This window comes from Tympanuchus pallidicinctus, unplaced genomic scaffold (genome assembly GCF_026119805.1).
Source record: "Tympanuchus pallidicinctus isolate F22 unplaced genomic scaffold, pur_lepc_1.0 scaffold8, whole genome shotgun sequence".
NCBI classification, from domain to species: domain Eukaryota; kingdom Metazoa; phylum Chordata; class Aves; order Galliformes; family Phasianidae; genus Tympanuchus; species Tympanuchus pallidicinctus.
The window spans coordinates 47,303,381-47,324,733 of NW_026294802.1; the positions used below are offsets into that span (position 1 = coordinate 47,303,381).

A 21,353-nucleotide genomic window follows, 5' to 3' on the forward strand; every position below is an offset into this window, starting at 1 on the left:
TCATTGTGGGCTGTGTTGATAGAAATACAACCCAGAGCCTTTTGCGCTGAATAAAAGCGAAACCAACTTTTTCCACACGGTGCTGCCTCTTTCCGTAGCTGGTCAAAAGGTCCCGTGCTTGGGCTGGCAATCGCGGGGCCGTGAACCGCTCGGCTCTGCCCTGAAATTCTGCTGGTTTTCCCCCGTTTCCTTGTTGGTCTTCCCAACGGGTGGCCTTTCAGCCCCCCCGTAGCTGCTGGCCACAGGCTGTGAGCCTGCCCTTGCTCTCCAAGGACCGCTAGCAAAAGCACGAAGGAGGGGAAGCGGCCCGGGAGGAAGAAAGGCGTCCCTGCGCTCAGCCCCTGGAGCTTGCCTCTCTTCCTGGTGGCTTTTTCAGCCCTGGGCTGTGCTGAGGGTTGCTGTTTGCCCCGGGAAGCCCAGCTGCAGGCGGGCAGCCGTGGCCTGCGCGTCAGCCTGGCGTTGGGGCACGAGGAGTGGAGGTGTGGGTGGGATGGTGTGAAGAGCAGCGCTGGGAGCGGGGAGGAGGAGAGGGCAGCGGGTGGGCGGCAGGTGAATGTGCCTCGGAGCAGAGCTCAGCCTCGAGCTTGGAGGACACTGAGCCGTGCTGCGCTGCTGCAGCTCCAGTGGCTTCAGGCGCGTTACGGCAGCGCCGCGTGTTGTGCCAGGGCGCTTTGCTGAGCCATGAGGGGCGACTGCTTTGCCAAGTGTTTTCCTGTCGCTCCTTGGAGTTTCTGCCTTTGAAGTACTGCACGATGATGTGCTGTTTCAACTGCTCCTCGTACCTCTGCATCACCTGCAGACTGTGCTGCCAGGGCCCTGCTGGAGGGGTGGAGCGTTGCTGGTGCTGGGTAGAGGCCAAGGCACCTTTCTCTCAACTGGCTTCCAGCTGAGCTTTTTGCCAGTTCTCGCAGCCCTCTCTGTCTGGCCCTTGGGGTAGTTTTGTGCCCACCTCGTAGCCCTCTTTTTTAGCTGGTATGTCATCAACTTGCCTATGAGGCTGTGGTGAGAGAGAGTGAGGAAAGCCTTCTTGAGGTGGAGAGAAACAGAACTCACGGGTGTTTTCTTTCCCACCAAACTTCCCCGCCCCTCCCCCCCGTAGAAAGCTGTCACATTGGTACCCAGTGGTTTCCCCTTTGTTCTCTGTCACCCTTTTCCTCCCCGAGTCCGGGGACGACTCCTGTTTTGTTTGTATGTATGAAGCATGATGTAGCGATGTAGAATAAGGGGGGGAAAACGTCATGGTTGTATGCTTTGGCTTATCAGCATTCCACACCACCACATCATGTCATGCGCTGGGGGTTTGACTGCTGATGCTCAAGTTGCGGGTGCCTGTCCGGAGGAGAAGAAGAACCACATTTCCCCAGGGGGCTTTGCGCTCAGCAAGGACACACAGCTCCTGGCCAAGTCCCCTGATGTTCTCGTCTTTGCCTGCGCTTCTCCGCCTGCTTTTCTTCCTGGGCTCAACTGGACCGCAGCTCTCGCCTCAGCGCTGTGCTGAGGCCTATCCACCTTTCAGACACTCTCTCTCTCTCTCTCTCCCTCTCTGATTCTATTTTGCTGATACCATATTTAGGAAATTAGTTTGTTGCACCTCAGATCGTTGCCACTGTTTTTAATCATTTTGGGATCCCCTGTTTCCCTTTTGCGGACCCGCGGATCCCTCCGCCCCGCTGGTCATGGAACCGGGCCGAAGCAGCCCATCAACCGCTGACATGGAGGCATCTCCCCTTCAGAGCTGGATAGAGAGCGTGGAGAGAAAGAAAAGGGAAGGGAGGGGAGAGGAGGAGAGGGGAATGGAGGGGAAGGAAGGAAGAAAGGGAAGGAAAAGGGAATTGTGAAGGGGAAGAGAAGGAAGAGAAAAGGACAGGAAAAGGCAAGAGAAGAAAGGAATAGAAAGAAAAAAGGACAGAGAAGAGAAAGAAAGAAAAGGGAAAGGGAAAGGGGGAGGAAGGAGAAGGAGAGAAGGAGAAAAGTGGCACGGGTCCGGCGCCATCCGAGAGGAATCCGGCAGGCGCCCCGCTCCGCCCCCAGGCCGCCCTTAGCAACGTGACGCCGCAGGCGGATGCTAAGGCCCGGGCCGGAAGTGCTTCCTGCCGGCGGAGAGCACTTCCGGCGCGGCGCGGCGCGGCGGAGTGAGGGCGGTGAGCGGGGCCGGGAGGCGCGGGCTCCGTGCCGGGCCTCGGCGCGGAGGCATCGAGGGGCTGTCGGGGGAGGAGCTCGCGGCGCCGCCGGCAGCCAGAGGCGGGTCCCGGCTCGCGGCTTTGCGGGCCGCGCGGCCTCGCGAGGGCTGCGAGTGCCGGAGCGCAGCCCGGGGCGAGCGGGGCGGCTCCCGGGCGGCGGCAGCGCCGCGCTCCGTCGCGCGGTGGAAGCCGTCGCGCTGCGATCCGGTGCCGTCGCTCTTCGTTTGGCCGTGGCGGGGAAGCCGGCGTCTCGCTCGCTCTCGCGGAGCGTCGTTTGTGTGGCGGCGGTCCTTGGAGATGGCGGCGGGGAAGCGCGGGGCTCCGTCCGGATGGCGAGTTTGGCTTTTGGCCTCGCTCGGTGGAGTTTTGCTTTCGGCCCGGAGTGCGCCGGCAGGAGGCTGTGGGTGGCGGGGCCTGATGGTGCGGCAAGGATGGCGACGGGCTCGTGTGGCTGCGGCGTCGGCCGGCCGGAAAAGCGTGGCTGGAGGCTGATTCCTTTTCTGATTGCCTTTTGTGATGCGTTGTCGTGCGTTGGTGTTTCAGGTGTGTGAATGAGGACTCCCCGCTGGAATTTGTGCCGAGCAAAGCTGGACGAGGAGTGGATCCACGCGCCTGGTGCTCTGTTTGAGTGCGGGAGGAGCGGGCACGGCTGAAGGTTTGTCGCTGGCTGTGGATGTGAGGGAGCGGGACGAGTGCGGGCTGAAGTTGTGTGTGATTGTGTTTGTTGGTTGGGAAGGGCTGCCCTGAGAGATGGGTGGAAAATCAGGGATTTCTGGGAGAAAAGCCCGGATTTAGTGGAAAAACAGTTATTTTTGGGAGAAAAAGCCATATTTAAGGGGAAAAGCCCCAGGTTTAATGGGAAAAGCAGGGATTTCTAGCAGAAAATGCCATATTGAATGGAAAAGCAGGGATTTCTAGGGGAAAAAGCCATCTTTAATGGGAAGATCCCCATATTGAAGGGGCAAAACATGGATTTCTGGCAGAAAAAGCCATGTTTAATGGGAAGAACCCCCGATTTAAAGAGCAAAACAGGGATTTCTCAGAGGAAAAGCCATATTTTAGGGTAAAAACTGCAGATTTCAGGGGCAAAACAGGTATTTCTGTGAGAACACCCCAGATTTCAGGGGAAAACCCCCAGATTTAAAGGAAAACCAGGGATTTCTGTGTGAAAAGCCCAGATTTAAGAGCAAAAACTGCAGATTTAAGGGGAAAACAGGGATTTCTGTGAGAAAAGCCCAGATTTAATGGGAAAAACAGGGATTTCTGTGAGAAAAGGCCATATTTAAGATCAAAAACTGCAGATTGAAGGGGAAAACAGGGATTTCTGTGAGAAAAAGCCATATTTCAGGGGAAAAACTCCAGATTTAATAGGAAATAAGGGATTTCTAGCAGAAAATGCCATATTTAATGGAAAAGCAGGGATTCCTAGTAGAAAAAGCCATATTTCAGGGGAAACCCTGCAGCTTGAAGGAGAATAGCCAGGGATTTCTGTCAGAAAAAGCCATATTTAAGGGGAAAAACCCCAGATTTAATTGGAATAACAGCGATTTCTGTGAGAAAACGCCAGATTTATTGGGAAAACCAGGGATTTCTAGGAGGAAAAGCCATATTTAAGGTGAAAAACAGGGATTTCTAGGGGAAAAAGCCATATTGAATGGGGAAAACCCCATATTGACGGGGAAAAACATGGATTTCTGGCAGAAAAAGCCACGTTTAATGGGAAGAACCCCCGATTTAAGGGGCAAAACAGGGATTTCTCGGAGGAAAAGCCATATTTTAGGGTAAAAACTGCAGATTTAAGGGGCAAAACAGGTATTTCTGTGAGAACACCCCAGATTTCAGGGGAAAAACCCCAGATTTAATAGAAAACCAGGGATTTCTGTGAGAAAAGCCCAGATGTAATGGGAAAAACAAGGATTTCTAGCAGAAAAAGCCATATGTAAGTGGAAAAGGCCATATTTCAGGGGTAAAACAGGGATTCTTTGGGAGATAAAACCATATTGAAGGGGAAAAGCCCCCGGTGTAATGGGAAAAACAGGGATTTCTGTGAGCAAACCCCCGATTTCAGGGGAAGAACCCCAGATGTAATGGAAAAGCAGGGATTTCTGGCAGAAGAAGCCATATTTAAGGGCAAAAACTGCAGATTTCAGGGGAAAAACAGGGATTTCTGTGAGAAAAGGCCAGATTTCAAGGCAAAAACCCCAGATTTAATAGGAAATAAGGGATTTCTAGCAGAAAATGCCATATTTAATGGAAAAGCAGGGCTTCCTAGTAGAAAAAGCCATATTTCAGGGGAAAACCTGCAGCTTGAAGGAGAAAAACAGGTTTTTCTGTCAGAAAAAGCCATATTTAAGGGGAAAAACCCCAGATTTAATGGGAATAACAGGGATTTCTAGCAGAAAAATCCATATGTAAGTGGAAAACACCATATTTAAGGGGTAAAACAGGGATTTTTTGGGAGAAAAACCATATAGAGGGGGAAAAGCCCCCTGTGTAATGGGAAAAAACAGGGATTTCTGTGAGCAAACCCCCGGTTTAAGGGGAAAACCCCATATTTAAGGGGAAAAACATGGATTTCTGGCAGAAAAAGCCATGTTTAATGGGAAGAACCCCCGATTTAAGGGGCAAAACAGGGATTTCTCAGAGGAAAAGCCATATTATAGGGTAAAAACTGCAGATTTAAGGGGCAAAACAGGTATTTCTGTGAGAACACCCCAGATTTCAGGGGAAAACCCCCAGATTTAATAGAAAACCAGGGATTTCTGTGAGAAAAGCCCAGATTTAAGGGCAAAAACAGGGATTTCTAGGAGGAAATGCCATATTTAAGGGCAAAAACAACAGATTTAAGGGGAAAAGTAGGGATTTCTGTGAGCAAACCCCAGATTTAAGGGGCAAAACAGGGATTTCTAGGAGGAAAGGCCATATGTACTGGTAAAAACCTAAGGTTTAAGAGTAAAAACGAGGATTTCTGGCAGAAAAATCTATACTTAATGGGAAAAAGCCCAGATTGAAAGAGAAAACCAGGGATTTCTAGCAGGAAAAGCCGTACTTAAGGGGAAATAAACCCAGATTTAAAGGGGAAAGCAGGGATTTCTGTCAGAAAAAGCCATACTTAAGGGGAAAAACCCCATATTTAAGGTAGAAAACAGGGATTTCTGTGAGAAAAGCCCAGATGTAATGGGAAAAACAAGGATTTCTAGCAGAAAAAGCCACATGTAAGTGGAAAAGGCCATATTTCAGGGGTAAAACAGGGATTCTTTGGGAGATAAAACCATATTGAAGGGGAAAAGCCCCCGGTGTAATGGGAAAAACAGGGATTTCTGTGAGCAAACCCCAGATTTCAGGGGAAGAACCCCAGATTTAATGGAAAAGCAGGGATTTCTGGCAGAAGAAGCCATATTTAAGGGCAAAATCTGCAGATTTCAGGGGAAAAACAGGGATTTCTGTGAGAAAAGGCCAGATTTCAAGGCAAAAACCCCAGATTTAATAGGAAATAAGGGATTTCTAGCAGAAAAAGCCATATTTAATGGAAAAGCAGGGCTTCCTAGTAGAAAAAGCCATATTTCAGGGGAAAACCTGCAGCTTGAAGGAGAAAAACAGGGTTTTCTGTCAGAAAAAGCCATATTTAAGGGGAAAATCCCCAGATTTAATGGGAATAACAGGGATTTCTAGGAGGACAAGCCATCTTTAAGGGGAAAAACCCCAGGTTTAATAGGAAATAAGGGATTTCTAGCAGAAAAAGCCATATGTAAGTGGAAAACTCCATATTTAAGGGGTAAAACAAGGATTTTTTGGGAGAAAAAACCAAATTGAAGGGGAAAAGCCCCCGGTGTAATGGGAAAAGCAGGGATTTCTGTGAGCAAACCCCAGATTTCAGGGGAAGAACCCCAGATTTAATGGGAAAAGCAGGGATTTCTGGCAGAAGAAGCCATATTTAAGGGCAAAATCTGCCGATTTCAGGGGAAAAACAGGGATTTCTGTGAGAAAAGGCCAGATTTAGTGGAAAAGCAGTTATTTTGGGGAGAAAAAGCCATATTTAAGGGGAAAAACCCCAGATGTAATGGGAAAAGCAGGGATTTCTGGCAGAAGAAGCCATATTTAAGGTGAAAAACAGGGATTTCTAGGGGAAAAAGCCATATTTAATGGGGAAAACCCCATATTTAAGGGGAAAAACATGGATTTCTGGCAGAAAAAGCCATGTTTAATGGGAAGAACCCCCGATTTAAGGGGCAAAACAGGGATTTCTCGGAGGAAAAGCCGTATTTTAGGGTAAAAACTGCAGATTTCAGGGGCAAAACAGGTATTTCTGTGAGAACACCCCAGATTTCAGGGGAAAAACCCCAGATTTAATAGAAAACCAGGGATTTCTGTGAGAAAAGCCCAGATTTAAGGGCAAAAACAGGGATTTCTAGGAGGAAATGCCATATTTAAGGGCAAAAACAGCAGTTTTAAGGGGAAAAGCAGGGATTTCTGTGAGAAAAGCCAGATGTAATGGGAAAAACAAGGATTTCTAGCAGAAAAAGCCATATGTAAGTGGAAAGCTCCATATTTCAGGGGGTAAAACAGGGATTCTTTGGGAGATAAAACCATATTGAAGGGGAAAAGCCCCCGGTGCAATGGGAAAAACAGGGATTTCTGTGAGCAAACCCCAGATTTCAGGGGAAGAACCCCAGATTTAATGGGAAAAGCAGGGATTTCTGGCAGAAGAAGGCATATTTAAGAGCAAAATCTGCAGATTTCAGGGGAAAAACAGGGATTTCTGTGAGAAAAAGCCATATTTCAGGGTAAAAACCCCAGTTTTAATAGGAAATAAGGGATTTCTAGCAGAAAATGCCATATTTAATGGAAAAGCTGGGCTTCCTAGTAGAAAAAGCCATATTTGAGGGGAAACCCTGCAGCTTGAAGGAGAAAAGCCAGGGATTTCTGTCAGAAAAAGCCATATTTAAGGGGAAAAACCCCAGATTTAATGGGAAAAGCAGGGATTTCTAGGAGGAAAAGCCATATTTAAGGTGAAAAGCAGGGATTTCTAGGGAAAAAGCCTTACTTTAGCGGAAAAACCCCATATTTAAGGTAGAAAACAGGGATTTCTGTGAGAAAAGCCCAGATGTAATGGGAAAAACAAGGATTTCTAGCAGAAAAAGCCACATGTAAGTGGAAAAGGCCATATTTCAGGGGTAAAACAGGGATTCTTTGGGAGATAAAACCATATTGAAGGGGAAAAGCCCCCGGTGTAATGGGAAAAACAGGGATTTCTGTGAGCAAACCCCAGATTTCAGGGGAAGAACCCCAGATTTAATGGAAAAGCAGGGATTTCTGGCAGAAGAAGCCATATTTAAGGGCAAAATCTGCAGATTTCAGGGGAAAAACAGGGATTTCTGTGAGAAAAGGCCACATTTCAGGGGAAAAACCCCAGATTTAATAGGAAATAAGGGATTTCTAGCAGAAAATGCCATATTTATTGGAAAAGCAGGGCTTCCTAGTAGAAAAAGCCATATTTCGGGGGAAAACCTGCAGCTTGAAGGAGAAAAACAGGTTTTTCTGTCAGAAAAAGCCATATTTAAGGGGAAAAACCCCAGATTTAATGGGAAAACAGGGATTACTAGCAGAAGAAGCCATATTTAAGGGCAAAATCTGCAGATTTCAGGGGAAAAGCAGTTATTTTGGGGAGAAAATGGCATATTTAAGGAGAAAAGCCCCAGATTTAATTGGAAATAAGGGATTTCTAGCAGAAAAAGCCATATTTAATGGAAAAGCAGGGCTTCCTAGTAGAAAAAGCCATATTTCAGGGGAAAACCTGCAGCTTGAAGGAGAAAAGCCAGGGATTTCTGTCAGAAAAAGCCATATTTAAGAGGAAAAACCCCAGATTTAATGGGAATAACAGGGATTTCTAGGAGGAAAAGCCATATTTAAGGTGAAAAACAGGGATTTCTAGGGGAAAAACCCGTATTTAATGGGGAAAACCCTATATTTAAGGGGAAAAACATGGATTTCTGGCAGAAAAAGCCATGTTTAATGGGAAGAACCCCCGATTTAAGGGGCAAAACAGGGATTTCTGGGAGGAAAAGCCATATTATAGGGTAAAAACTCCAGATTTAAGGGTCAGAACAGGTATTTCTGTGAGAACACCCCAGATTTCAGGGGAAAACCCCCAGATTTAAAGGAAAACCAGGGATTTCTGTGAGAAAAGCCCAGATTTAAGGGCAAAAACAGGGATTTCTGTGAGAAAAGCCCAGATTTGATGGATAACCAGGGATTTCTAGGAGGAAATGCCATATTTAAGGGGAAAAGCCCCAGATGTAATGGGAAAAGCAGGGATTTCTGTGAGAAAAAGCCGTATTTCAGGGGAAAAACCCCAGATTTAATAGGAAATAAGGGATTTCTAGCAGAAAATGCCATATTGAATGGAAAAGCAGGGATTCCTAGTAGAAAAAGCCATATTTCAGGGGAAAACCTGCAGCTTGAAGGAGAAAAGCCAGGGATTTCTGTCAGAAAAAGCCATATTTAAGAGGAAAAACCCCAGATTTAATGGGAATAACAGGGATTTCTGTGAGAAAACGCCAGATTTAATGGGAAAAACAGGGATTTCTAGGAGGAAAAGCCATATTTAAGGTGAAAAACAGGGATTTCTAGGGGAAAAAGCCATATTTAATGGGGAAAACCCCATATTGAAGGGGAAAAACCTGGATTTCTGGCAGAAAAAGCCATGTTTAACGGGAAGAACCCCCGATTTAAGGGGCAAAACAGGGATTTCTCGGAGGAAAAGCCTTATTTTAGGGTAAAAACTGCAGATTTAAGGGGCAAAACAGGTATTTCTGTGAGAACACCCCAGATTTCAGGGGAAAAACCCCAGATTTAATAGAAAACCAGGGATTTCTGTGAGAAAAGCCCAGATTTGATGGATAACCAGGGATTTCTGTGAGAAAATGCCATATTTAAGGGCAAAAACAGCAGATTTAAGGGGAAAAGCAGGGATTTCTGTGAGCAAACCCCAGATTTAAGGGGCAAAACGGGGATTTCTAGGAGGAAACGCCATATGTACTGGTAAAAACCTAAGGTTTAAGAGTAAAACCGAGGATTTCTGGCAGAAAAATCTATACTTAATGGGAAAAAGCCCAGATTGAAAGAGAAAACCAGGGATTTCTAGCAGGAAAAGCTGTATTTAAGGGGAAATAAACCCAGATTTAAAGGGGAAAACAGGGATTTCTGTCAGAAAAAGCCATACTTAAGGGGAAAAACCCCATATTTAAGGTAGAAAACAGGGATTTCTGTGAGAAAAGCCCAGATGTAATGGGAAAAACAAGGATTTCTAGCAGAAAAAGCCACATGTAAGTGGAAAAGGCCATATTTCAGGGGTAAAACAGGGATTCTTTGGGAGATAAAACCATATTGAAGGGGAAAAGCCCCCGGTGTAATGGGAAAAACAGGGATTTCTGTGAGCAAACCCCAGATTTCAGGGGAAGAACCCCAGATTTAATGGAAAAGCAGGGATTTCTGGCAGAAGAAGCCATATTTAAGGGCAAAATCTGCAGATTTCAGGGGAAAAACAGGGATTTCTGTGAGAAAAGGCCACATTTCAGGGGAAAAACCCCAGATTTAATAGGAAATAAGGGATTTCTAGCAGAGAAAATGCCATATTTAATGGAAAAGCAGGGCTTCCTAGTAGAAAAAGCCATATTTCAGGGGAAAACCTGCAGCTTGAAGGAGAAAAGCCAGGGATTTCTGTCAGAAAAAGCCATATTTAAGAGGAAAAACCCCAGATTTAATGGGAATAACAGGGATTTCTGTGAGGAAAACCCCAGATTTAATGGGAAAAGCAGGGATTTCTAGGAGGAAAAGCCATATTTAAGGTGAAAAACAGGGATTTCTAGGGGAAAAAGCCATATTTAATGAGGAAAACCCCATATTTCAGGGGCAAAACATGGATTTCTGGGAGGAAAAGCCATATTTAAGGGGTAAAAACTGCAGTTTTAAGGGGAAAACAGGAATTTCTGTGAGAAAAAGCCATATTTCAGGGGAAAAACCCCAGATTTAATAGGAAATAAGGGATTTCTAGCAGAAAATGCCATATTTAATGGAAAAGCAGGGATTCCTAGTAGAAAAAGCCATATTTCAGGGGAAAACCTGCAGCTTGAAGGAGAAAAGCCAGGGATTTCTGTCAGAAAAAGCCATATTTAAGGGGAAAAACCCCAGTTTTAATGGGAATAACAGCGATTTCTGTGAGAAAACCCCAGATTTAATGGGAAAAACAGGGATTTCTAGGAGGAAAAGCCATATTTAAGGTGAAAAACAGGGATTTCTAGGGGAAAAAGCCATATTTAATGGGGAAAACCCCATATTTAAGGGGAAAAACCTGGATTTCTGGCAGAAAAAGCCATGTTTAACGGGAAGAACCCCCGATTTAAGGGGCAAAACAGGGATTTCTCGGAGGAAAAGCCTTATTTTAGGGTAAAAACTGCAGATTTAAGGGTCAGAACAGGTATTTCTGTGAGAACACCCCAGATTTCAGGGGAAAACCCCCAGATTTAATAGAAAACCAGGGATTTCTGTGAGAAAAGCCCAGATTTAAGGGCAAAACCAGGGATTTCTAGGAGGAAATGCCATATTTAAGGGCAAAAACAGCAGATTTAAGGGGAAAAGCAGGGATTTCTGTGAGCAAACCCCAGATTTAAGGGGCAAAACGGGGATTTCTAGGAGGAAACGCCATATGTACTGGTAAAAACCTAAGGTTTAAGAGTAAAAACGAGGATTTCTGGCAGAAAAATCTATACTTAATGGGAAAAAGCCCAGATTGAAAGAGAAAACCAGGGATTTCTAGCAGGAAAAGCTGTATTTAAGGGGAAATAAACCCAGATTTAAAGGGGAAAACAGGGATTTCTGTCAGAAAAAGCCATACTTAAGGGGAAAAACCCCATATTTAAGGTAGAAAACAGGGATTTCTGTGAGAAAAGCCCAGATGTAATGGGAAAAACAAGGATTTCTAGCAGAAAAAGCCACATGTAAGTGGAAAAGGCCATATTTCAGGGGTAAAACAGGGATTCTTTGGGAGATAAAACCATATTGAAGGGGAAAAGCCCCCGGTGTAATGGGAAAAACAGGGATTTCTGTGAGCAAACCCCAGATTTCAGGGGAAGAACCCGAGATTTAATGGAAAAGCAGGGATTTCTGGCAGAAGAAGCCATATTTAAGGGCAAAATCTGCAGATTTCAGGGGAAAAACAGGGATTTCTGTGAGAAAAGGCCACATTTCAGGGGAAAAACCCCAGATTTAATAGGAAATAAGGGATTTCTAGCAGAAAATGCCATATTTAATGGAAAAGCAGGGAGTCCTAGTAGAAAAAGCCATATTTCAGGGGAAAACCTGCAGCTTGAAGGAGAAAAGCCAGGGATTTCTGTCAGAAAAAGCCATATTTAAGAGGAAAAACCCCAGATTTAATGGGAATAACAGGGATTTCTGTGAGGAAAACCCCAGATTTAATGGGAAAAGCAGGGATTTCTAGGAGGAAAAGCCATATTTAAGGTGAAAAACAGGGATTTCTAGGGGAAAAAGCCATATTTAATGGGGAAAACCCCATATTGAAGGGGAAAAACATGGATTTCTGGCAGAAAAAGCCACGTTTAATGGGAAGAACCCCCGATTTAAGGGGCAAAACAGGGATTTCTCGGAGGAAAAGCCTTATTTTAGGGTAAAAACTGCAGATTTAAGGGGCAAAACAGGTATTTCTGTGAGAACACCCCAGATTTCAGGGGAAAACCCCCAGATTTAATAGAAAACCAGGGATTTCTGTGAGAAAAGCCCAGATTTAAGGGCAAACACAGGGATTTCTGTGAGAAAAGCCCAGATTTAAGGGCAAAAACAGGGATTTCTAGGAGGAAATGCCATATTTAAGGGCAAAAACAGCAGATTTAAGGGGAAAAGCAGGGATTTCTGTGAGCAAACCCCAGATTTAAGGGGCAAAACGGGGATTTCTAGGAGGAAACGCCATATGTACTGGTAAAAACCTAAGGTTTAAGAGTAAAACCGAGGATTTCTGGCAGAAAAATCTATACTTAATGGGAAAAAGCCCAGATTGAAAGAGAAAACCAGGGATTTCTAGCAGGAAAAGCTGTATTTAAGGGGAAATAAACCCAGATTTAAAGGGGAAAACAGGGATTTCTGTCAGAAAAAGCCATACTTAAGGGGAAAAACCCCATATTTAAGGTAGAAAACAGGGATTTCTGTGAGAAAAGCCCAGATGTAATGGGAAAAACAAGGATTTCTAGCAGAAAAAGCCACATGTAAGTGGAAAAGGCCATATTTCAGGGGTAAAACAGGGATTCTTTGGGAGATAAAACCATATTGAAGGGGAAAAGCCCCCGGTGTAATGGGAAAAACAGGGATTTCTGTGAGCAAACCCCAGATTTCAGGGGAAGAACCCCAGATTTAATGGAAAAGCAGGGATTTCTGGCAGAAGAAGCCATATTTAAGGGCAAAATCTGCAGATTTCAGGGGAAAAACAGGGATTTCTGTGAGAAAAGGCCAGATTTAGTGGAAAAGCAGTTATTTTGGGGAGAAAAAGCCATATTTAAGGGGAAAAGCCCCAGATGTAATGGGAAAAGCAGGGATTTCTGGCAGAAGAAGCCATATTTAATGGAAAAGCAGGGCTTCCTAGTAGAAAAAGCCATATTTCAGGGGAAAACCTGCAGCTTGAAGGAGAAAAACAGGGTTTTCTGTCAGAAAAAGCCATATTTAAGGGGAAAAACCCCAGATTTAATGGGAATAACAGGGATTTCTAGGAGGACAAGCCATATTTAAGGGGAAAAACCCCAGGTTTAATAGGAAAACAGGGATTTCTAGCAGAAAAAGCCACATGTAAGTGGAAAAGGCCATATTTCAGGGGTAAAACAGGGATTCTTTGGGAGATAAAACCATATTGAAGGGGAAAAGCCCCCGGTGTAATGGGAAAAACAGGGATTTCTGTGAGCAAACCCCCGATTTAAGGGGAAGAACCCCAGATTTACTGGGAAAAGCAGGGATTTCTGGCAGAAGAAGCCATATTTAAGGGCAAAAACTGCAGATTTCAGGGGAAAAACAGGGATTTCTGGGAGAAAAGCCAGATTTAGTGGAAAAGCAGTATTTTGGGGAGAAAAGCCATATTTAAGGGGAAAAGCCCCAGATGTAATGGGAAAAGCAGGGATTTCTGTGAGAAAAAGCCATATTTCAGGGGAAAAACCCCAGATTTAATAGGAAATAAGGGATTTCTAGCAGAAAATGCCATATTGAATGGAAAAGCAGGGATTCCTAGTAGAAAAAGCCATATTTCAGGGGAAAACCTGCAGCTTGAAGGAGAAAAGCCAGGGATTTCTGTCAGAAAAAGCCATATTTAAGGGGAAAAACCCCAGATTTAATGGGAATAACAGCGATTTCTGTGAGAAAACGCCAGATTTAATGGGAAAAGCAGGGATTTCTAGGAGGAAAAGCCATATTTAAGGTGAAAAACAGGGATTTCTAGGGGAAAAAGCCATATTTAATGGGGAAAACCCCATATTTAAGGGGAAAAACCTGGATTTCTGGCAGAAAAAGCCACGTTTAATGGGAAGAACCCCCGATTTAAGGGGCAAAACAGGGATTTCTCGGAGGAAAAGCCTTATTTTAGGGTAAAAACTGCAGATTTAAGGGTCAGAACAGGTATTTCTGTGAGAACACCCCAGATTTCAGGGGAAAACCCCCAGATTTAATAGAAAACCAGGGATTTCTGTGAGAAAAGCCCAGATTTAAGGGCAAAACCAGGGATTTCTGTGAGAAAAGCCCAGATTTAAGGGCAAAAACAGGGATTTCTAGGAGGAAATGCCATATTTAAGGGCAAAAACAGCAGATTCAGGGGGAAAAGCAGGGATTTCTGTGAGCAAACCCCAGATTTAAGGGGCAAAACGGGGATTTCTAGGAGGAAACGCCATATGTACTGGTAAAAACCTAAGGTTTAAGAGTAAAACCGAGGATTTCTGGCAGAAAAATCTATACTTAATGGGAAAAAGCCCAGATTGAAAGAGAAAACCAGGGATTTCTAGCAGGAAAAGCTGTATTTAAGGGGAAATAAACCCAGATTTAAAGGGGAAAACAGGGATTTCTGTCAGAAAAAGCCATACTTAAGGGGAAAAACCCCATATTTAAGGTAGAAAACAGGGATTTCTGTGAGAAAAGCCCAGATGTAATGGGAAAAACAAGGATTTCTAGCAGAAAAAGCCATATGTAAGTGGAAAAGGCCATATTTCAGGGGTAAAACAGGGATTCTTTGGGAGATAAAACCATATTGAAGGGGAAAAGCCCCCGGTGTAATGGGAAAAACAGGGATTTCTGTGAGCAAACCCCAGATTTCAGGGGAAGAACCCCAGATTTAATGGAAAAGCAGGGATTTCTGGCAGAAGAAGCCATATTTAAGGGCAAAATCTGCAGATTTCAGGGGAAAAACAGGGATTTCTGTGAGAAAAGGCCACATTTCAGGGGAAAAACCCCAGATTTAATAGGAAATAAGGGATTTCTAGCAGAAAATGCCATATTTAATGGAAAAGCAGGGCTTCCTAGTAGAAAAAGCCATATTTCAGGGGAAAACCTGCAGCTTGAAGGAGAAAAGCCAGGGATTTCTGTCAGAAAAAGCCATATTTAAGAGGAAAAACCCCAGATTTAATGGGAATAACAGCGATTTCTGTGAGAAAACGCCAGATTTAATGGGAAAAGCAGGGATTTCTAGGAGGAAAAGCCATATTTAAGGTGAAAAACAGGGATTTCTAGGGGAAAAAGCCATATTTAATGGGGAAAACCCCATATTGAAGGGGAAAAACATGGATTTCTGGCAGAAAAAGCCATGTTTAACGGGAAGAACCCCCGATTTAAGGGGCAAAACAGGGATTTCTCGGAGGAAAAGCCTTATTTTAGGGTAAAAACTGCAGATTTAAGGGTCAGAACAGGTATTTCTGTGAGAACACCCCAGATTTCAGGGGAAAACCCCCAGATTTAATAGAAAACCAGGGATTTCTGTGAGAAAAGCCCAGATTTAAGGGCAAAAACAGGGATTTCTAGGAGGAAATGCCATATTTAAGGGCAAAAACAGCAGATTTAAGGGGAAAAGCAGGGATTTCTGTGAGCAAACCCCAGATTTAAGGGGCAAAACGGGGATTTCTAGGAGGAAACGCCATATGTACTGGTAAAAACCTAAGGTTTAAGAGTAAAACCGAGGATTTCTGGCAGAAAAATCTATACTTAATGGGAAAAAGCCCAGATTGAAAGAGAAAACCAGGGATTTCTAGCAGGAAAAGCTGTATTTAAGGGGAAATAAACCCAGATTTAAAGGGGAAAACAGGGATTTCTGTCAGAAAAAGCCATACTTAAGGGGAAAAACCCCATATTTAAGGTAAAAAACAGGGATTTCTGTGAGAAAAGCCCAGATGTAATGGGAAAAACAAGGATTTCTAGCAGAAAAAGCCACATGTAAGTGGAAAAGGCCATATTTCAGGGGTAAAACAGGGATTCTTTGGGAGATAAAACCATATTGAAGGGGAAAAGCCCCCGGTGTAATGGGAAAAACAGGGATTTCTGTGAGCAAACCCCAGATTTCAGGGGAAGAACCCCAGATTTAATGGAAAAGCAGGGATTTCTGGCAGAAGAAGCCATATTTAAGGGCAAAATCTGCAGATTTCAGGGGAAAAACAGGGATTTCTGTGAGAAAAGGCCACATTTCAGGGGAAAAGCCCCAGATTTAATAGGAAATAAGGGATTTCTAGCAGAAAATGCCATATTTAATGGAAAAGCAGGGCTTCCTAGTAGAAAAAGCCATATTTCAGGGGAAAACCTGCAGATTGAAGGAGAAAAACAGGGTTTTCTGTCAGAAAAAGCCATATTTAAGTGCAAAATCTGCAGATTTCAGGGGAAAAACAGGGATTTCTGGGAGAAAAGCCCAGATTTAGTGGAAAAGCAGTCATTTTGGGGAGAAAATGCCATATTTAAGGGGAAAAGCCCCAGATGTAATGGGAAAAGCAGGGATTTCTGTGAGAAAAAGCCGTATTTCAGGGGAAAAACCCCAGATTTAATAGGAAATAAGGGATTTCTAGCAGAAAATGCCATATTGAATGGAAAAGCAGGGAGTCCTAGTAGAAAAAGCCATATTTCAGGGGAAAACCTGCAGCTTGAAGGAGAAAAGCCAGGGATTTCTGTCAGAAAAAGCCATATTTAAGAGGAAAAACCCCAGATTTAATGGGAATAACAGGGATTTCTGTGAGGAAAACCCCAGATTTAATGGGAAAAACAGGGATTTCTAGGAGGAAAAGCCATATTTAAGGTGAAAAACAGGGATTTCTAGGGGAAAAAGCCATATTTAATGGGGAAAACCCCATATTGAAGGGGAAAAACCTGGATTTCTGGCAGAAAAAGCCATGTTTAACGGGAAGAACCCCCGATTTAAGGGGCAAAACAGGGATTTCTCGGAGGAAAAGCCTTATTTTAGGGTAAAAACTGCAGATTTAAGGGTCAGAACAGGTATTTCTGTGAGAACACCCCAGATTTCAGGGGAAAACCCCCAGATTTAATAGAAAACCAGGGATTTCTGTGAGAAAAGCCCAGATTTAAGGGCAAAACCAGGGATTTCTGTGAGAAAAGCCCAGATGTAATGGGAAAAACAAGGATTTCTAGCAGAAAAAGCCATATGTAAGTGGAAAACGCCATATTTCAGGGGTAAAACAGGGATTCTTTGGGAGATAAAACCATATTGAAGGGGAAAAGCCCCCGGTGTAATGGGAAAAACAGGGATTTCTGTGAGCAAACCCCAGATTTCAGGGGAAGAACCCCAGATTTAATGGAAAAGCAGGGATTTCTGGCAGAAGAAGCCATATTTAAGGGCAAAAACTGCAGATTTCAGGGGAAAAACAGGGATTTCTGTGAGAAAAGGCCATATTTCAGGGGAAAAACAGTTATTTTGGGGAGAAAAAGCCATATTTCAGGGGAAAAGCCCCAGATGTAATGGGAAAAGCAGGGATTTCTGGCAGAAGAAGCCATATTTCAGGTGAAAAACCCCAGATTTAAGGGGAAAACATGGATTTCTGGGTGGAAAAGCCATATTTTAGGGTAAAAACTCCAGATTTAAGGGTCAGAACAGGTATTTCTGTGAGAACACCCCAGATTTCAGGGGAAAACCCCCAGATTTAAAGGAAAACCAGGGATTTCTGTGAGAAAATGCCATATTTAAGGGCACAAACTGCAGATTGAAGGGGAAAAACAGGGATTTCTGTGAGAAAAAGCCATATTTCAGGGGAAAAACCCCAGATTTAATAGGAAATAAGGGATTTCTAGCAGAAAATGCCATATTTAATGAAAAAGCAGGGATTCCTAGTAGAAAAAGCCATATTTCAGGGGAAAACCTGCAGATTGAAGGAGAAAAGCCAGGGATTTCTGTCAGAAAAAGCCATATGTAAGAGGAAAAACCCCAGATTTAATGGGAATAACAGGGATTTCTGTGAGAAAACCCCAGATTTAATGGGCAAAAGAGGGATTTCTAGGAGGAAACGCCATATGTACTGGTAGAAACCTAAGGTTTAAGAGTAAAACCGAGGATTTCTGGCAGAAAAATCTATACTTAATGGGAAAAAGCCCAGACTGAAAGAGAAAACCAGGGATTTCTAGCAGGAAAAGCCGTATTTAAGGGGAAATAAACCCAGATTTAAAGGGGAAAACAGGGATTTCCAGGAGGAAAAGCCATACTTAAGGGGAAAAACCCCATATTTAAGGTAAAAAACAGGGATTTCTGTGAGAAAAGCCCAGATTTCAGGGGAAGAACCCCAGATTTAATGGAAAAGCAGGGATTTCTGGCAGAAGAATTCATATTTAAGGGCAAAATCTGCAGATTTCAGGGGAAAAACAGGGATTTCTGTGAGAAAAGCCCAGATTTCAGGGGAAGAACCCCAGATTTAATGGAAAAGCAGGGATTTCTGGCAGAAGAAGCCGTATTTAAGGGCAAAATCTGCAGATTTCAGGGGAAAAACAGGGATATTTCTGTGAGAACACCCCAGATTTCAGGGGAAAACCCCCAGATTTAAAGGAAAACCAGGGATTTCTAGGAGAAAATGCCATATTTAAGGGCAAAAACTGCAGATTTAATAGAAAAGCAGGAATTTCTGTGAGATAACCCCAGATTTAAGGGGCAAAACAGGGATTTCTAGGAGGAAAAGCGATATGTACTGGTAAAAACCTAAGGTTTAAGAGTAAAAACGAGGATTTCTGGCAGAAAAATCTATACTTAATGGGAAAAAGCCCAGATTGAAAGAGAAAACCAGGGATTTCTAGCAGGAAAAGCCGTATTTAAGGGGAAATAAACCCAGATTTAAAGGGGAAAACAGGGATTTCTGTCAGAAAAAGCCATACTGAAGGGGAAAAACCCCATATTTAAGGTCAAAAACAGGGATTTCTGTGAGATAAGCCCAGATGTAATGGGAAAAACAGGGCAATTGTCAGAAAGTTCCCTGACTGTGAATTCATTCCTGCAGGACTCGGACGGCTTGGAGTCTAAGACCTGGGAGACGGCGAAGAAACCAAAGGCAAGTGCTGCACAGCTGAGCAAGAAAGCCAAGAAGGGAAGCAAAAAGAAGCGGTGAGGGCTTGAGCAATAAGCCTCAAAGGCCAAAGGGAGCAGCGGGAATGCTTGCTGAGAGGTGCTCCAAAGGCAGCGCACTGTACGTCTGGTTTTGTGGCGTGGCCGTGCTTTCCCTTGCACGGACATTGGAGAGGAACTGAGGAAGCTGGAGGGGCTTCTGATGCGTGGCGAACAAATGGGACTTTGCCTGTGCGGGATTTCATGTCTGGCAAGAGCTGGGGACGCTGCGTTCCTTCAGGGTCCTTCAGCTCGATAGCTGTTTCAGAACGTTGATGATGAGGTGAACTTAGCGCATGCCGCTGGTCATGAGCGGTATCCAGGCTATTTTATTGCCTGTTGACGTATCTGCAAAACGCAACCCAACTCCCTTAGTTTCAAATAAAAGGGAAACAAACCTTTTAGACCTGGTGCTGCCTCTTTCAGTAGCTGGTCCAAACATGCCTGGCTTGGGCTGGCAGCGGCAGGGCGATGAAGCGGCCGGCTTCACGTCCCTCCCTGGAGATGGAGCTGCTTTTCCCGCGTTTCCATGTTGGTCTTGCCAAGCGGTGGCCTTTCAGCCAAAGCGTAACTGCCAGCGAAGCCTGTGAGCATCAGCTTGCTCTGTGAGGAGTGAGAGAAAGAAAAGGAGAGGAAGCAGCGCGCGAGGAAGAAAGGTGTCCCTGCACTCAGCCCCTTGAGCTCGTCACTCAAGCTTCCCTGGTGGCTTTTTCAGCCTTGTGTAGCACGGACTGTTCCTGCTTGGCCTGGGAAGGCCAGCTGCACCTGCGGGCAGCCGTGGCCTGCACGTCAGGCTCCCGTTGAGCCGCGAGGAGTTCAAGTGCGGGTGGGCTGGTGTGAAGAGCAGCGCTGGGAGTGGGGCAGGAGGAGAGGGCAGCGGGAGGGCTGCAGGTGAGCGCGCCTGGGGCCCAGAGCTCAGGCGTGAGGCGGGAGGGCAGCGAGCCGTGCTGCTTCAGCTGCTTCAGCTGCAATGGCTTCGAGCGCGTCATGGGCAGCGGCGCGTGTGGAGCGTCTGGGTGCTGCGAGGGCACCTTGCTGAGCCGGAGCCCGAGAGAGGAGAGAAGAGGAGAGGAGAGCAGAGCAGAGCAGAGGCCGCACGTCAAGAGTGTCTGCCTGCCGTTTTGGATTGGCGCGTCGGCGTCTTCCTCCTTCCACGAAGGAGCCTGCACGGTGCACTGGGTGCAGCGTGCTACACGGCACTGCCTTCTGCTGCCTGCCTGCCTGCGCGCCTGCCTGCTGCACTGCTGGAGAGGAGAGAGCGGATTGTGGGGCTGCGTGCAGGCAAGGAGCTGGCTGCAAAGGAGGGAAACGGAGTATTGAGGAGCGGTTAGTGCGTGTGAGGTTTGGGTGTGGATGCAGCGGGGGCCGAGTCACCTCCATCAGCTGCTGGGGGCTGGGGCCGAGCCCGGTGCGTGGGGCTGCGCTGCGGGCAGGAGGGCTGCGGGGCTGGGGCAGTGGTGTGGGTGCAGCACGTGGGGCCGTGAGAGGGCGTGCAGCAGGGAGGGCGTTGGGCCCGAGCCGCGCTCGTGTTTGTCGCAGCACAGGGGCTGCAGGGGATGGCAGGAGCGCAGGGCAGAGCGGGGAGAGGCGGGCTGTATGAAGGCCAGGGCATGAAGTCTTCCCTTGGCAGCTCCGGAGCTGCTGGGCTTTTCCCCCAAGTCTTCAGACTGCGGGCTGATAAGGCTCCGCAGCAAAGGCAGCCGGGCCATCCTGATACTTGGGGGTTAGGAAAGGGCAAAACAAATCAGAGTCTTTCAAGAGCACAAAGCAGTGAAGCACAGCACAAGCCATTTATTGCCTGCGTAGGTGATCTTCTCCAGGCACGTCCATTGGAGGTGTGCAGACTGAGTGTGGACAGAAAGCAAACGGAAGGCAGGGGAGGGAAGGGGAGGGGAGGGGAAAAAAGTAAGAAATGAAAGGAAAGAAAAAGGGAAATGTGAAGGGGAAGAGAGAAAGAGAAAAGGAAAGGAAAAGAGAAGCAAGGCAAAGAAAAGCAAGGCAAAGGAAAGCAAAAGGGGGAAAAGGGAAAAGGCAGAAAAGGAGAAGCAGCCAAGTTGCATGCCGCCGGCGCCACCCGAGGGGAATCCGGCAGCGGACCCCCCCAGCTGCCCCTCCCCGTCCTCCAGGCCCCGGGCCGCCCTCAGCAACGTGACGCCGCAGGCGGTTGGTAGGGCCGGGGCAGGAAGTGGTTCCTGGCGGCGGAGAGCACTTCCGGGGCAGCGCAGAGCACTTCCGGGGCAGCGCGGCATGGCGGCGCCGGGCCGGTGAGCGGGGCCGGGAGGAGCGGGCTGTGTGCTGGGAACGGGGTCGGGCCTCGGTGCGGGGGCATGGAGGGGCGCTCGGCGGAGGAGCTGGCGGTGCTGCCGGCACGCGGAGGCGATGCGTGCGGCGCCGGCGAGTGGTGCGGGGTCGGGGGGCGGCTTCCTCTCAGGGAAGGCCGTGCGAGTGCGGAGCCGTGTTGGTGTTTGGGGTGTGCGAAGGAGGAGGCCCCGTAGGGCCTGGCTGTAGCCAGCAAAGCCCGGGCGGGCAGTGGAGCAAGGCGCGTGGGTGCTGTGTTGGCCGGA

At 46.3% G+C, this 21,353-nt stretch overlaps 1 protein-coding gene and 1 long non-coding RNA gene across 6 annotated transcripts in view; one reads left to right on the forward strand and one right to left on the reverse strand.

The window, feature by feature from the left end:
* Nucleotides 1-21,353, forward strand: part of LOC128073685 (protein MANBAL-like) — a 32,704-nt gene that overhangs the window by 8,046 nt on the left and 3,305 nt on the right. For 2 of the 5 annotated variants that reach the window (XM_052668838.1, XM_052668841.1), the window contains exon 1: nucleotides 21,018-21,053. The gene's annotated coding sequence lies outside the window, so the exon portion shown is untranslated. Of the gene's footprint in view, nucleotides 1-2,108; nucleotides 2,133-2,486; nucleotides 2,601-2,723; nucleotides 2,836-21,017; nucleotides 21,054-21,353 lie in introns of those variants that run through there. The other 3 variants (XM_052668837.1, XM_052668835.1, XM_052668836.1) reach the window with 3 other exon arrangements.
* On the reverse strand, nucleotides 10,322-15,009 carry LOC128073687 (uncharacterized). The gene is made up of 3 exons (XR_008202826.1): nucleotides 14,934-15,009; nucleotides 13,657-13,718; nucleotides 10,322-10,530 (listed from the first exon to the last, which is right to left on the reverse strand). It is a non-coding gene; the product is annotated as an uncharacterized LOC128073687 (long non-coding RNA).